The sequence below is a fragment of the Bactrocera neohumeralis genome, chromosome 6 (assembly GCF_024586455.1).
Source record: "Bactrocera neohumeralis isolate Rockhampton chromosome 6, APGP_CSIRO_Bneo_wtdbg2-racon-allhic-juicebox.fasta_v2, whole genome shotgun sequence".
Taxonomy (NCBI): Eukaryota; Metazoa; Arthropoda; class Insecta; order Diptera; family Tephritidae; genus Bactrocera; species Bactrocera neohumeralis.
Window position 1 is genome coordinate 30,211,386 of NC_065923.1, and position 6,000 is coordinate 30,217,385.

Consider the following 6,000-nt stretch of genomic DNA (forward strand, 5'->3'; position numbering starts at 1 on the left):
AGTCTTATGTATGCATATTTATATACATATATTTGTTTGCATATAAGCAGAAGTCTAAGAAAACGTCATAAAATGTTTGCTGATGTCGAAAGCACTTACGGACGGGGCACCGACAGATAAACTTTCGTTTATAAAATATATGTACTTATGTATGTATGTACATATGTATGTAGATACATATTTAAACTGAAATATAATGCAAATATAGAAAAGAAGACAGCTAAAAATGATTATAAAGACGGTACTGTTCGTAGGTGTGGTTCTCTCTGATTTTGGTATGGAGAACAGCACCTCGAAATTAAGCGGCGTGGGGCTTTATGTGGGTCTCTAAATCAGTAAATCAGACTATATCCTACGAAGGGTAGATTTCTATGGACACTTTCAGGAAAAAAATTTCCTCTATTCGTGAATGGAAAAGAGGTATAATAGGACAGGAGGATATCTATCTATACCGATGGGCCCAAAATAGACGGTGGAGTATATTACAAAGATATCGAAACCTCTATTTCTATCCGCCTACCAAACATAGCCAGCATCAAGGTATAGAGATGGCCTGTGAAGTGCTATTGAATAATTGCGGGAGGATACAGAAAGCAACCATACACATGGACAGACAATCGGCTTTGATGGTCTTGTCGACACCACAGATTAATTCCAACGTAGTCAACAAATGCAGGAAGGATTTAACCTAACTAACAGTCAAAAATCAAAAAGTCAGACGAGTTGACAAAGCTCAGAGCTTCTTAAGACGAGAAGTGGAGTCAATACTTTGAACGCTTGGAACGATCTAAAGGGAGCTTTATGACCATTTTGAGCAAATGAAATAAAGCTAATAGAACATAACAATAAGCTGCAAGATAACAAAGCAAATATAATCGAAATATGATAGGAATTGTACAAAATACCTGCCTTCTAGATCTATAAATAGCAAACTTAAAGCTACTAAGCTACGTAGCACTGGCCCTTCAGATGGGCTGAAAATGTGCCTGCCTTATAACAGTAGTTTCCCCAGCTGCCAGCAAGAAGAAAATACGGAAACGGGTTTCAACTTTCTCTGCCAGTTGCCACTTTTGTCACAAATCCGACATAAATTACTTGGAACCCATTAAGCAGCAAACCCTCAATGGGTCTCCACAAAAAGTATTTCGGATATAAATAGTTTCATTCTTCTTCTTCTTCTTAATTGGCGTAGAAACCGCTTAAGCGATTATAGCCGAGTTAACAACAGCGCGCCAGTCGTTTCTTCTTCTCGCTACGTGGCGCCAATTGGATATTCCAAGCGAAGCCAGGTCCTTCTCCACTTGGTCCTTCCAACGGAGTGGAGGTCTTCCTCTTCCTCTGCTTCCTCCGGCGGGTACTGCGTCGAATATTTTCAGAGCTGGAGTGTTTTCGTCCATCCGGACAACATGACCTAGCCAGCGTAGCCGCTGTCTTTTAATTCGCTGAACTATGTCAATGTCGTCGTATATCTCGTGCAGCTCATCGTTCCATCGAATGCGGTATTCGCCGTGGCTAACGCGCAAAGGACCATAAATCTTTCGCAGAACTTTTCTCTCGAAAACTCGCAACGTCGACTCATCCGTTGTTGACATCGTCCAAGACTCTGCACCATACAGCAGGACGGGAATTATGAGTGACTTATAGAGTTTGGTTTTTGTTTGTCGAGAGAGGACTTTGCTTCTCAATTGCCTATTCAGTCCGAAGTAGCACCTGTTGGCAAGAGTTATCCTGCGTTGGATTTCTAGGCTGACATTGTTGGTGGTGTTTACGCTGGTTCCAAGATAGACGAAATTATCTACGACTTCAAAGTTATGACTGTCAACAGTGACGTGAGAGCCAAGTCGCGAATGCGACGACTGTTTGTTTGATGACAGGAGATATTTCGTCTTGCCCTCGTTCACTGCCAGACCCATTTTCTGTGCTTCCTTGTCCAGCCTGGAGAAAGCAGAACTAACGGCGCGGGTGTTGAGGCCGATGATATCAATATCATCGGCATACGCCAACAGCTGTACACTCTTATAGAAGATGGTACCTTCTCTATTTAGTTCTGCGGCTCGAACTATTTTCTCCAAAAGCAGGTTGAAAAAGTCGCACGATAGGGAATCGCCTTGTCTGAAACCTCGTTTGGTATCGAACGGCTCGGAGAGGTCCTTCCCGATCCTGACGGAGCTTTTGGTGTTACTCAACGTCAGTTTACACAGCCGTATTAGTTTTGCGGGGATACCAAATTCAGACATCGCGGCATAAAGGCAGCTCCTTTTCGTGCTGTCGAAAGCAGCTTTGAAATCGACGAAGAGGTGGTGTGTGTCGATTCTCCTTTCACGGGTCTTTTCCAAGATTTGGCGCATGGTGAATATCTGGTCGGTTGTTGATTTGCCAGGTCTGAAGCCACACTGATAAGGTCCAATCAGTTTGTTGACGGTGGGCTTTAATCTTTCACACAATACGCTCGATAGAACCTTATATGCGAAGTTGAGGAGGCTAATCCCACGGTAGTTGGCGCAGATTGTGGGGTCTCCTTTTTTATGGATTGGGCATAGCACACTTAAATTCCAATCGTTGGGCATGCTTTCGTCCGACCATATTTTACAAAGAAGCTGATGCATGCACCTTATCAGTTCTTCGCCGCCGTGTTTGAATAGCTCGGCCGGCAATCCGTCGGCCCCTGCCGCTTTGTTGTTCTTCAGCCGGGCAATTGCTATTCGAACTTCTTCATGGTCGGGTAATGGAACGTCTGCTCCATCGTCATCGATTGGGGAATCGGGTTCTCCTTCTCCTGGTGTTGTGCGTTCACTGCCATTCAGCAGGCTGGAGAAGTGTTCCCTCCATAATTTAAGTATGCTCTGGGCATCAGTGACTAGATCACCTTTGGGGGTTCTACAGGAATACGCTCCGGTCTTGAAACCTTCCGTAAGCCGCCGCATTCTTTTCGTAGAATTTTCGAGCATTACCCCTGTCGGCCAGCTTATCAAGCTCTTCGTACTCACGCATTTCAGCCTCTTTCTTCTTCTGTCTACAAATGCGTCTCGCTTCCCTCTTCAACTCTCGGTATCTATCCCATCCCGCACGTGTAGTGGTCGATCGTAACGTTGCGAGGTAGGCAGCCTGTTTTCTCTCCGCTGCGACACGGCACTCCTCGTCGTACCAGCTGTTCTTTTGCACTTTCCGAAAACCAATGGTTTCGGTTGCAGCTGTACGTAAGGAGTTTGAAATGCCGTCCCACAGTTCCCTTATACCGAGTTGTTGACGATGCTCTCAGAGAACAGGAGTGCAAGCCGAGTAGAAAATCGTTCGGCTGTCTGTTGTGATTGCAGCTTCTCGACGTCGAACCTTCCTTGTGTTTGGTGGCGCGCGTTTTTTGCTGCACAGAGGCGGGTGCGAATCTTAGCTGCAACAAGATAGTGGTCCGAGTCGATGTTAGGACCTCGGAGCGCACGCACATCTAAAACACTGGAGACGTGTCTTCCGTCTATCACAACATGATCGATCTGGTTGGTAGTTTTTCGATCCGGAGACAGCCAGGTAGCTTGATGAATCTTCTTATGCTGGAATCTAGTACTACAGATAACCATATTTCGGGCCCCGGCGAAGTCAATCAGCCTCAACCCATTTGGGGATGTTTCGTCGTGGAGGCTGAATTTACCGACCGTAGTGCCAAATATACCTTCTTTGCCCACCCTGGCGTTAAAGTCGCCAATTTGACAGGCAGCTCTCAAAAGCGCGCTCCAAGCGCTCATAGAAGGCATCTTTGGTCACATCGTCCTTCTCTTCCGTCGGGGCGTGGGCGCAAATCAGCGATATGTTGAAGAACCTCGCTTTGATGCGGATTGTGGCTAGACGTTCATTCACCGCAGTGAATGATAGTACTCGGCGACGGAGTCTCTCTCCCACCACGAATCCTACACCAAACTTGCGCTCCTTTATATGGCCACTGTAGTAAATGTCACAAGGACCTACTCGTCTCTGTCCTTGTCCCGTCCATCGCATTTCTTGGACGGCGGTGATGTCAGCCTTTGTCTTTACGAGGACATCAACCAGCTGGGCAGCGGCACCTTCCCAATTAAGGGACCGGACATTCCAGGTGCATGCCCTCAATTCGTAGTCCTTATTTCGTTTGCCATGGTCGTCATCAAAAGGGTGGTCTCTCATCCGAGGCTGGTTGTAGCTCTTCACTGGGGGTGTTTTTTACGTGGCGGGTCCCAAACCCAGCGCACAACCCTTGTTGGGAATTTCGCCTTCTCACTTTAGCTCGCCTTCGAACGGATGTTCTTAGGCTACCCAGAGGATACTTGGTCAAAGACCGGAAGTAGTGAGCTGCTTGAGCCATGTGTAAAAGAATCGTTTCTGGCCACTCCCAAGTGAATGGCGATCAGAGAACTTTCCTCACTTGCGTGAACTTCTACACATGACTCCATCCTCCACTTCATTTCATTAAGAGCACTAAATGGTTCGAGCGCAACGATGACATGGAATAGCAAGGCGATAAGGTCCTACGACTTGCATCAAAATGGCACATCCGGCGCTAATTGAGCCTTTGGTGACGGCACTCGTGCCTAACTACCCACCTATGAGGGTAGTGCGATAAGTACTAAGCCTAACCCGATGGCGCCATTAGAGGGCAAATGACTTTCCCAAATTTCAGCTGAAGCGTATTCGTAGTTTTGTTTTGACCGCATATTATAACAGGTTTGTCTAAGAATATTAGAAAAATTTAAAAAGAGCAATATGGTGGATGATGTTATTTTTGTTATAAGAGAGGAAATAGAGTAATGTAATTAGATAGTGGATCCCGTGTTCACCGACTCTAATTCTTCGATGGCGACTGTCAAGAAAACGACTACACAGTGGATAACGTGTCAAAATATCACGAACTTGTATTGAGAGATTGCCGTTGGAATATGCTTTAGATAGATGACGCAGTAGTCATTTCAAAACACTGCATTGGTTTCGATATTTTCGGGCTAACAGAGGCAACGGCGAGAGTACATCGATATTTCTCGCTATTCCAGACCAAACCGGAATAGTTACACTGTTATTCTTTGCTATTCTTGACTATGAGCAGTACATGAATAGTCTGGTACACATCAGAGAACAATAAACGGTCGAAATAGTAGACTTCATCCGGCGAACATTCGAAGAAGGTAAAAACTCGGTTATCGGTTAGAAAAATGATGACCACAGTTTTCTGTTATATTCAAGGTGTGTTCTAAATGTACTACTTCTAGGTTAGTTGAAAGAAAAGCACACCGTCGATACTGTCAAAACGAACGAATTGGTTTCCAGGTAGCAGTTCGTCTACCGCTTTCTCCAGTTTTGGCCTCGTGCGACTACTTTTTGTTCTCAAACTTAAAAATTTCTTCGCGGCAGAACTTTAAAAAAGCTGAAGAGATTAATGCCGCCTCAGAGACCTTGCATTTCATACGAGTTAAAAAGGTTGGAGAATCGCTGAGTCAAGTGCATAGATCTAAAAGGGGTCTGTGTTGAGAAATTGCAAGTCTTTTGTAGACTAAATACTTAGCGTTGTATACAAACCTAGTAAAAAGTAATCAAGTGCGTTCTATGTATTATATAATTATTGTTGTTATTCCATATTGACAGTTTTTTAAATTTATTTCGTGGCAATAAAGGCTCAGCTTCGTTTCATTCTCACAGTGTAATAATACCATGTACTTAACGTGTGTGCGCAACGGTAAATGTTGCCGAATTTTAATTGAAATTACTAAATTTTTACTTCTCTTGCGTTTTTTGTTGTTGTAATGTAATGTCGTATCGTGATTTAAACTCCTTTTTTTGGGTCGAAACCGAAATTTTTGGTGCATCGTACCTTTTTGGGCATCGCATTTTCGTTTTCTTCTTCAATTGCCATGTACGAGTACTACGAATACATATGTAGGTGTGTATGTGTGTATGTATTTCTTTGGCGTTGCAGTTTTTTTCGTAGCGGTTTCGCCTTTAATGCTGGAAGAGGCGCACAAGTTGGGGTGTAGAAACCTGTAATTT